At 40.8% G+C, this 11,728-nt stretch overlaps 1 pseudogene; it reads right to left on the bottom strand.

Annotated features, from left to right (window-relative positions):
- Positions 1 to 1,193: 1,193 nt before the first annotated feature.
- Positions 1,194 to 10,917, bottom strand: LOC102821657 (annotated as a pseudogene).
- Positions 10,918 to 11,728: the final 811 nt, after the last annotated feature.

An 11,728-nucleotide genomic window follows, 5' to 3' on the forward strand; every position in this document is an offset into this window, starting at 1 on the left:
CCAGAATATTGTCAGATAAAGTGCCAGAAGATGAGCCCCTCAGGTTGGAAGGCACTCAAAATGTGACTGGGGAACAGCTGCCTCCTCAAAGTAGAGTTGACCATGATGACACAAATAGCATAATGCTTTGGGGACCTTCATTTGCTGATGGGGCACAACTCAAACTGAACAGAAACAGCTGTAAACATCCATTAATAATCAGAACATGGAATGTAAGAAGTAAGAACCTAGGAAAATTGGAAATTGTGAAAAATGAAATGGAACGCATTGTTGTTACGTGCCATTGAGTTGGTTCTGACCTATAGCGACGCTATATAGAGTTACCAAGGAGCGACTGGTGATTTTGAACCACCAACCTTGCAGTTCAAACTGATTTTGCAGTCCAGCACATTAATCCACAGTGCCACACCAAGCATTAGTAAGCTGAAATTGACTGGTATTGAAATCCCATTCATCCTCAAAAAGAACATAACAAGATCTTTCTTGAAGTACAACACTGTTTGTGATAAGATAATATTCATATGCCTACAAGGAAGACTAGTTAATACTACTGTTCAAATTTATGCACCAACCACTAAAAGCCAGTGATGAAGAAATTGAAAAATTCTGTTAACTTCTTCAGTCTGAAATTGATCAACCACACAAAGAAGATGTATTGGTAATTACTGGTGATTGAAATGCAAAGGTTGGTAACAAAGAGCAGTTGGAAAAGATGGTCTTGGTGATATAAACAATGCTGGAGATAGCATGATAGAATTTTGCGAGACCAGTGACTTCTTCATTGTAAATACCTTTTTTTTCACATTCAGTGTATTTATTGAACTGTCATGCAGACAATATATACACCTTCCCTCCTTTAAGTCAGTGTGACAGTTTTCCAATATAAATGATGATTTTCCAACATAAACAAAGAGAAGTTTGGTTAGGAATGGAATGAAACAGCCAAAAAGAAAAAAAGTACCACTGATGCCTTTATAGAAAACCAACATTTTCACCAATTATATTCAAACGAAACCACAACCACACACAGTATTTGGATGCTATGGGCTTTTAGTGTTTCTGGTGGATAGGGAGGTGGGCAGTTGCGATGAGTCATGACAAATCAATCCAGGAGATTTGCTGTGCTTCACATTATCCAAAGTCCCTGGATCGAAGATTCTAAGGTCTTGAAATCCCAAATTGTCATGGCTCCATCAATGTGCAAAATTGACATCAATCTTGCTTGTCCTCTTCATAGATAGACACTTGATGATGCTGTTCTGGTGCAATGTCTCCAAGGCTGTGTTGCGATCCTCAGTCGTGGCCTGTTTGCCCTTGTTGTGGAAGTACTCTATGACCAACATGTTGTGCTCGATGCTCTATTTGGGAATGTTGAGTTTGGAGAGAAGGTCAAGCAGCCGCTGTCACGTAACTAAAGAGCACATGGCCAGCAGCTACAATGCTCTTCTCCAAGACAAAGGATACACTCAGGAGCAGCAGGAACTTGGTCTTCAGAGTTGAAACATGCACACTCTTGGCAACAGACACAGCGCTGTCGTGGCTGACCCAGGCTAGGTGACTCCCAGTGTAGAGATGCTAAAGCAAATGGAAGCAACAAGGAGATAAAAGAGTTGAATGGAACATTTCAAATGGCAGGTAGAGAAGACAAAGTCAAATATGATAACAAAATGTGCAAAAACCTGGAGTTAGAAAATCAAAAAGGAAGAACACACTCAGCATTTCTCAAGCTGAGGGAATTAAGAAAAAAATCCAAGCTTTGATTTTCAATATTCAAATTCTATGGGCAAAATATTGAATGGTGCACAAAGCATCAAAAGAAGATGGAAGCTCCCGAGACTAAGACTCAATGGGAATACACGCTGTGATTGGTGACCACGCTTGACACCGATAAGGGGAAGTGAGGGAAAAGCAGCAATGAAACGGTGAGCTGAGCCCTACAACGTTCAATGGACTTCTGTGAACCCTGGTGAAGACCTGGTTGGCCAGCAGTGTGGCGAGACCTGGGGACTCTTGGGCCCAGAGTCAGTGACGTAGCCACAGAGGACTAGAGTGGAGAATGAACCGTCCAGCTGATAAGAAGAGAGGGCATATGCATAAGAACGCCCACACTTGCAGATGGTACCTACTTGTCCTGGCTTCGATGACTGGATGATCAGAGCTCAACCAGAAGTAAAAAGAAGAGGAAAAAAAAACATTTTCTCGTACAATTTGATGAACTTGACCTACACCTATGGAAGCAGTAGCTCAAAGGAGGGAACAAGTCTTTACAGCGAGAATCATTCCCACCCCCTCCACACACAGAGTAGACAGGGATGGGCAACTTGGACATTGGCTATCCAAAATGGGGGGGTGGGGGGCTACAAAGGCAAGAAGTGACTGGCTTACAAGCTTTCAAGAGGGAACCTAGACCCGGAGGGCCTGGAGGAAGGTAGAATCTCCAGTGAGTAGTGTTCAATCTGACTAGGCGGGGCTGATGCAATGAAATGCAGATGGGTCTCTTGTGATACAATGGTGAATGATTGTTATCAGGACTGACTGTGAGGGTTGGAAGTGTAAAGGTGGACGTTTCATAGCAAGGAGGGGAGTGGTTGACTTTTCGGTCTGGGAGCGGAGGTCCCGAGGACCATCAAGGGAGAAGAGCAGAGAGCGGGACCCTACCCAGAGAAGCAGTAATGCCTGAAATGGAGCCAGAGATGATGACGTGGAGCTATGGAACAGCTGGAGACTTTGGATCCAGAGTGGGAGAGCAACTGTGTGCTGAAGACCTGGGGGTCACGGGGAAAGGATTGCATGGAGGGGATTGTAACCACGGCAACGAGACGATATATGATAGAATGAATGTAAAACTAATGTTCTCCCATGTAAACTATCACATAATTCACAATAAATCACTTAAATAAATAATAAATAAATAGGAAAAAAAAAAAAAAAGAAGATGGAAGGAATACAGTCACTGTACCAAAAAGAAATGGTCGATGCTCAACCATTTCAAGAGATACCATATGATAAGAGCCAATGATACTGAAGGAAGAAGTCCAAGGTGGATTGAAGGCATTGGCAAAGAACAAGGCTCCAGGAATTGATGGAATACAAATTGAAATCTTGCAACAAACTAATGAAGTACTGGAGGCACCCACTCATCTATTCCAAGAAATTTGGAAGAAAACTACATGGCCAATGGAATAGAAGAGATCCATATTTGTGCCCATTCTAAATGGAAGTGACCCAATGGAATATGGGAGTCATCGGATAATATCATTAATATCTCATACAAGTAAAATTTTGCTAAAGATAATCTAAAAACAGCTGCAAATGAGCATTGACAGAGATTGCCAGAGGTTCAAGCCAGATTTAGACAAAGAAGTGGAATGAGGGGTATCATTGCTGATATCAGATGGATCTGGGTTGAAAGCAGAGAATACCAGAAAGATGTTTACCTGTTCTTTATTGAGTATGCAAAAGCTTTCAATTGTGTGGATTATGACAAGCTATGGATAACATTGCAGGGAATGGGTATTCCAGACACTTAATTGTGCTCATGAGGAACCTGTACATAGACAGCAACTTATACATAGACCAAGAGGCAATTGTGTGAACAGAACAGGGAATGCTGAATGGTTTTAAATTAGCAAAGGTGTGCTCCAGGGTTGTATTCTTTCACCATACTTACTCAATCTGTATACTGAGCACATACTCTGAGAAGCTGGAATATATAAGAAGAGCATGGCATTAGGATTGGAAGAAGACTCATTAACAACCTGAGATATGCAGATGAAACAACTTTGCTTGATGAATGCACAGAGGGCTTAAAATACTTACTGATGAAGATCAAAGACCACACCTTCCATATGGATTGCACTTCAATGTAAAGAAGACAAAAATCCTCACCACTGGACCAATAAACAACATTCATATAAATGGAGAAAGACTGAAGTTGTCAAAGACTTCATTTTTCTCAGATCAACCATCAACACTCATGGAAGCAGCAGCCAAGAAATTAAAGTATTACATTAGACAAATCTGCTACACAAGACCTCTTTAAAGTGTTGAAGAGCAAAGATGTCAGTTTGAGGACTAAAGTGTGCTTGACCCAAGCCATATTATTTTCAATAACCTCATATGCATGTGAAAGTTGGACAGTGAATAAGGAAGACCATAGAAGAATTGATACATTTGAATTATAGTGTTGGAGGAGAATATTGAAAGTATCATGGACTGCCAAAAGAACACATAGCTCTGTGTTGGAAGAAGTGCAGCCAGAGTGCTCCTTGGAGGCCAGGATGGCCAAACTTCATCTCTCATACTTCGGACATATTATCAGGAGGGACCAGTACCTGGAAAAGGAGATCATGTTTGGTAAAGTGCAGGGTTAGAGAAAAAGAGGAAGTGAAATGGATTGGTACAGTGGCAGCATCAGTGGCCTCAAGCATAGCAGGAATTGTGAGGTTGTCCGAGGACCAGGCAATGTTTCATCCTATTGTGCATAGAGTATCTATGAGTCAGTATTGACTCAATGGCACCTAACAACAACAGACCCTAATTAAATGATACCATGTTTGTTAAGCTTTCCACAGAGTAGTTAATCAACAAATATTTAGCTCTCCTGTCCCCTCTCACATCTCACTTGGCATTTTTAGTTTAATGTCTGTACTTTCTGTACTCTCACTGATATCTGCTTGGGTTCATCATGTTCCTAGCATCTGGAACATGGTGGACACTCACTCTGTTTAATGAATGGCCTTACCTCAATAATTATTGGAGAAAAGTCCTGGAACTGATTTCCTGTTGACTGAGCCCTTTCCCAATCTGATTGGGGTAGAATTCACCCAAATATATCTATTCAAGTTAAAAAGATACTCAGGGAAAGAGGTTTCATGACTATTCACCAGTCATGTCATTGTTAAGTGCCATCGTGTCGGTTCTGACCCATAGCAACCCCGTATAGCATTTCTGAGGAGCAGCTGGTAAGGATTCCATTCGCCAGCCATAGAATCTGCATATGTGATGGGTAAACAGCATAGCTCAGCTGGAGTCCTGGTGTGGCGCTGTAGGTTAATGCACCAGACTGCAAAGCCATTTGAACTGCTGGCTTGGTGGTTCAAGCTCACCAGATGCTCCTTGGAAACCCTATATGGAGTGCTATGGGTCGGCACCTACTCAACAGCCCTTCACAACCCACAGTTCAGCTGCTTATCATAATCATTTAAATCCAATGCTGTTTTTCAGTCTCCCATGAGGCTCATTTTGATCCACTAGTCTTATTCTTGGTTATATCTGATTATAAGATCATGGGCCATTTTTTTTTCCAGTTTAGCTACATTTTAATAGTAGGTTTTAAAAGGAATTATTTTTTTTAGGTCTCACCAGCAAAATCAAACAGAAGGCACTGAGTACTTATGCTAATTTCAAGGTCAGCGGTTCTAACCCACCAGCTACTCCACAGGAGCAAAAGAGTTTACAGTCCTGGAAACTGTATAGAGGACCTGTGAGCTGGAATCGCCTTGATGGCAGTGGGTGGGTTTACTCCACAGATAGAGTGTGCAAGTCATGGAGAAAATGCACTTCTTGCCTCTTGAGGAGCTTACAGTCTGGGCATCTGACAACCCATAGTCTAAGACTTGAGTAAACAAAGAATTAATTAAGGCACATTTTTCATCCCCTAGAGCTACTGTATGGGATGAAGTATTAAAATCATTTTAATAAAAGATAAAAAAATCATTTTAGAATTTGAATTAATTCAGTTCAACTGACAGAGTCCTGATGTGGTGCTGTAGTATAAGTGCTGGACTGCAAACTGCAAGATTAGTGGTTCAAACCCATCAACTGCTCCCCAGAATTCCTATACAGGGTTGCTATGAATTGGAACTGACTTGATGTCATTTAACAACAGTCAAACTGACAGACAAGACTAAATTTTGTTGAGAAATCTTTCAGGCTCATAGATTTTTCTTAGCATCTGTCTAGTAAAGAGAATTGACCTAAGAGACATCTGAAAGTAAACACTAGATTTCAAGGCCAGTTGACTAAAACACAACTTAATGTGAGTACTTCATTTCAAAAGCAAGCCTAGTGAATGATCTGAGGATTACAGTATTTAAAAATAGGCCAAGTGCTGACACCTGCAGCTCCCTCCTCCTAGCATTGTTCATTTCAAACAGTGAATATCAAAACATGTAAGTTGTACATCTAACCACAGAAAGCCCACCACAAATCTTTCAAGCTCTTTGTATCAGATATCCACCTTATGTGTACCAGGAAAGTTTGGTTCATGCCCCATTATTAAGTCAAAAGTAATATAGTTAAATTATAATAGGCTAATGACTTGCATATGTTCATATGGATGAATGCCAGTACATTTAAATAGGGAGTAAATAGAAGTCCTATTAGGGTAAGTACTGGACTGGTCACCACGAGGTCAGCAGTTCAAACCCACCAGCCACTCTCAGAAACCCTCTACGGGGTCACTATGAGTCAGAACCAACTCAACAGCACACAATTTACCTATATCAGAAGAGGATTAAAAAAAAAAAAAGAATATTATTCCAGATTTGCATATTCTTCACTGAAGAAGAGGTATGCAGGTTTGTAAGGTTTCACAATCATTTGTCAAAAAACCAAGTTATTCCTGCAATATCTCATTAGCTTTTGACTCAATTTTTAAAAAATGTTTTATTGTGAATTATGTGATAGTTTACATGGGAGAACATTAGTTTTACATTCATCCTATCGTATATCATTTCATTGCCATGGTTACAATCCCCTCCATGCATCATCAACCAACCAAAGGGTATACCCTGCAAGCCTTTTCCCCTCACCCCAGATCGGAAGCACACCCCCGGTCTTCAGCACACAGCCCCTCTCCTTCTCTGGGTGTAAAGTCCCCAGGTGCTCCATCTCTCCACGTCATCGTCTCTGCCTCCATCTCAGGCATCACTGCTTCTCTGGGTAGGGTCTAGCTCTCTGCTCTTCTCCCTTCATGGTTCCAGGGACCTCTGCTCCTAGACTGCAAAGTTAATCACTCCCCTCCTTGCTACAAAATGTCTACCTTTACATTTATAACGCTCGCAATCAGTCTTGATAACAATTCTTCACTATTATATCACAAGAGACCTATCCACATTTCCTTTCATCAGCCCCACCTAGACAGATTGGATACTACTCAGTGAAGATTCTACCTTCCTCCACATCCTCTGGATCTAGGTTCCCTCCTGAAAGCTTGTAAGCCAGTCACTTCTTGCCTTTGTAGCCCACCCATTTTGGGTAGCCAATGTCCAAGTTGCCCATCCCTCTATACTCTGTGGATGGAGGGGGTGGGAATGATCCTTGCTATAAAGATTTGTTCCCTCTTTTGAGCTACTGTATCCATAGGTGTAGGTCAAGTTCATCAAATTGTATCAGATTACTCTTTTTTCCTCTTCTTTCTTCTTCTAGTTGAGCTCTGATCATCCAGTCATTGAAGCCAGGTCAAGTGGGTATTATCTGTAAGTGTGGGTGTTCTTGTGCATATGCCCTCTTTTCTTATCATCTGAACACTTCACTTTCCACTCTAGTCCTCTGTGGCTATGTCACTTACTCTAGGTCCAAGAGTCCCCAGGTCTTGCCACACTGCTGGCCAACTAGGTCTCCACCCGGGTTCACAGGCTGACTCAATTATTTTTAGATAATACGATTTAGACAATATTACAAAACCACCTGTAAGCTACCTTACAGGAGCTGAATACTCATAAAAATACTTACATAAAAAGTTCTTGGAAAAATGTAATTAATGGAATTATTTCAGAAACTTTTTTAAAGCCCCTCATATTCTGACATGATGCCAATGGTAAGTCTAGACTCATTATCAGGAAAAATAACAATATGATAAAGAACAGCTCATCAAACTATGCTCATTAAAAACAAAAAAACAGTCTGATCATCTGGAAAAATCAGTGTTACAACATGGGGCGTACTCCCATATGAGATTCTGATCTGGCCAAGGCAGATTACTGCTAAGCAGGAAAACAATCAGATCAACTTAAGCCACCTCTGAGGAGCAGCCTATGGAACCTTTGATCCAGTTCCTCTTTAAGCAGTTTCATCCTGTTATGCCCACAGCAACTCAAACTTTGAAGTTAACTCGAAAACCAAAAGCACGTATTGGCACTGATGTGAGCAGACGTGTAACTCTTAATTGTTGTTAAGTGCTATTGAGTTGATTCCAACTCATAGCAACCCTGTACAAGGTTTCTAAGGTACAGATGGTGGGTTTGAACTTCCAACCTTGTAGTTCCCAGTCCAGTGCTTATCCTACAGTGCCACTCTAGGAGTCCAAAAGCCCACAGCGCCTGATATTCCCAGACAGTCACCCATCCAATTATTCTTATGTTGTTTAAAGTCTGAAGATGAGTATGTCCTACCAAAAAATGTTGTTCCAGGAAGCAGCGTGAAAACAGCAGTAACTTAGAAAATAAAACTACTAGTTGCACAATTAATAGAAAACTCAAAATATGTTGCAAAATCTACAATAAGCCCATATCCAAAGGAGTCATATACATCAGTGATAGGGTAGACTTAAAATTCTGCAGTACTTTGACCATCTGGCATGGGTACACTCACTTCCAAGTATGTAGGCTACAGAACTGTGATAGTTTCTACTGAATGGTAAAATCCACAGAAGTATTCCTATCAGCCTCATTCCTTGCTCAAAGTTTGATGTAGATGAAGATAAAGTGATTTCTTGGTCAATGTTGTTGGTGTTAGTTGCCATCGAGTCAGTACCGATTTACAGCGACCCTATGTACAACAGAATGAAACGTTCTACCTGGTCCTGGGCCAACCTTACGATTGTTGCTACACCTGAGCTCATCACTTCTTCTAAGGAGCTCATCTTCCAGCACTATATCTGACAATATTCTGGTGTTCCTCATGTTTCAATATTCAATAATCTAGTGCTGACAGTGCTCCACTGCTATTCATAAGGTTTCCAGTAACTAAATATTCAGAAGTAGTCAATCTCTCCTTCCTAGTCTGTCTTCATCTGGAAGCATAAGATACCACAGGTATAGCATAGCTTCCAGAATCACAGCCACACACAAACCAAATGTATTTATTTAAAAGTCATTGGTGGTGGTTATGTGCCATGGAGTCAGTTCAGACTCATAGCGAGCCTGTACAGGGTTTCTGAGGCTGTAAATCTTTACGGGAGCAGAACACCTCATCTTTCTCCAGCGGAACAGCTGGTAGTTTCGAACTTCTGGCCTTGCAGTTTGCAGCCCTATTCATAACCACTACGCTACCAGAGCTCCTTTTAAAGGCAGTAGTTTTCTTAAATACAAAGTCAGTAGAGTTCCTGTATAGTATAATTGCCCAGGTTTAATTTCATCCATCTCCATGAAAGCAAAACACCTGGTGCTGGTAAATCTTTATCTTTTTAGGCTTGTAGTATTTAAGTTCAGAGACGGTAGCTGCACCTTTGGTCAATTTTCCAACATGCTTCTGCAGTTCAATGTCCACATAAAGTGAACATATTATTTTCTTTTCTTGAAACCACAGGAGTAAATCTATGCCATTTAGATCCTTTACACTAATTGTGATATAGGGAGCCATGCACTTCCCACTGTCTTTTAGACAAATTTCCTTAATTCTGGTTGTGAGTGACGCCATTCCTGGTTCGGATTATGCATGGATAATTTCTTTGAGAAGGATCAGTACAAGGCTGGTCCCTCTAACATGAAGGTTAAAGTTGTTCCAACTGTCTAGTTTTTCTAAACTGCTATATCACCATCATCTCTGATATCAACTACTCCTACTCCCCTCAGTATTTTCCTTCCCATCTTCTTGTTAAGTGCCATGGAGTCAATTCTGACTCACAGCAAGGAGCAGCTACTGAGTTTGAACTACCGACTTTATGGTTCTCAGTCCAGTGCTGATTCACTGCAACATCTCACAGAATTCATGAGCCACTAAGGAAATGGCTCACAATGTTGTGGAGGCTGGCAAGTCCCAAATTTATGGGTTGGGCATCAATCTAGAGGACTCTTCATTCACATGGTTGCATGGTCTGACTTCACAAGGCTGCAGAAGCTGGACAGCCAGGCCGAGTAATAGTCTACTGTTATAGAGTTATCAGGAAAGCACCTCCCCAGAACTAGAGCTCAGACAAAGATGAGCCAGGTGCAGGACCCAGAGCAAGAGAGGGAAATGTGCCAAAGCATTCCTACATGTTAGATGCAGACCACACCTCCAGGGAAACTAAAGGTGGAGACTGGAGTCACAACCTCTAATAAGACTTTGACTCAAGATATATTCCACCCTAATCCTGCCTCATTAAAATACAGACAACTCACTCCAAAATAGGACCATAACCACAGGCATTAAGGCTGGGATTTACCGTACACTAATATGGAGGGCCACAGCTAGACAAGCCATACTCGTATTGAATCATTCACTGTACCACAGATGGCAACCGTGGTAATACAGTACCAGGATCTAGCAGGAACCAGAAACTCTAGCAGGAAAAGAATCAGGAGACCCTGCTCTTCGTCATCTTCACATTCCAAAGTCTCTTCTTCACCAGGTGTTAAAGTTCTTAATGGGACAGGCTGAACATCCAGTGAGAACTCTTTATTATATGTAAGAATAATAATTAGATTGGTTTAGGATTGGTTCAAACTTCTTTTAGTTTTAAGTTCTTGGGACTTTGTGGACTGTTAAGCTGTACTTTTGTAATTCCAAGCATGTTGTGGTTTTGTCTGTGGTTTTCTTTCTTCTCCTGAATTCAGAATTATTGTGTTGAGCTTAGACCTCTTTCTGTTGATGTATTCCTAATATTTGAAACTCATCTATTACCGCTACCAGCTGGCACCAAAACTCAAAGTTGGCATCTCACTGAAAACTAGCATCACAGCACTGCAACAGACTCCAGGTCATGTCTGACATGGGTGGTCCCTACCTTGTCCCCGCCTATCCCTCCCAAGCCCAACCCTGACATTAACAGGGCCAGGAGGAACAACTATAGTCATTACTGACACCGACCGCAGGGCCTACATTACATTTTTTTAATTAAAAAAAAACAAGTTTTTATTTAAAACACAAGACAGAGCATTTAGATTAAAATGGAAGATATGTTTCTTTTAATCTTCACATTATATTTTCCAAATCGTCTAGAACGAGTATGGGCTACTTCATGAAAGAAAAGTAAGAGTTTTATTACAATCTGGTTCAATAATGTGAAACTATATTTAATAATAAATTCACCCTTTTCATTTGCTTCAAAAGATTTGTCAAACCCTATAAAGTTGCTGCAAAGTATGATCTGAGAAAAGTTTTACCGAAATTGTGAAGAGAACAGCTGCCTTTAAAGTTTTTGGGTGGAGCTCTCAAGACCATCCTAAGGAATCTATCCCAATTTTTAATCTCTTTTTAACTTTTTGTGAACTGGGTGATTTATAGAGCAAATCATTTTTCCATTCAATAATTCATACACATTCTGTTTCAAATAGATTGCAATCCCCAAAAGATTCTGCATCCCATTTCCTCCGTGTTTCCCTTCATTCCTCTTTCTTTCCTAACCCTTCCTGCTTTCTAAATTTTGTCCTAGACCTTTTTATTTAGAATGGTTGATTATTCTAATGAGTGTATACCTCCCCAGTGTTATTGTTCACATTATAGACCCATCTCTTTTTTGGCTGAAAATTGAGCCAGGGAGTAAGTTTAATTCCAAGTCTGAGAGGTATTGTGTTGTTGTGAA

This window comes from Chrysochloris asiatica, unplaced genomic scaffold, assembly GCF_000296735.1.
Source record: "Chrysochloris asiatica unplaced genomic scaffold, ChrAsi1.0 scaffold00039, whole genome shotgun sequence".
In the NCBI taxonomy this organism is placed as follows: Eukaryota; Metazoa; Chordata; class Mammalia; order Afrosoricida; family Chrysochloridae; genus Chrysochloris; species Chrysochloris asiatica.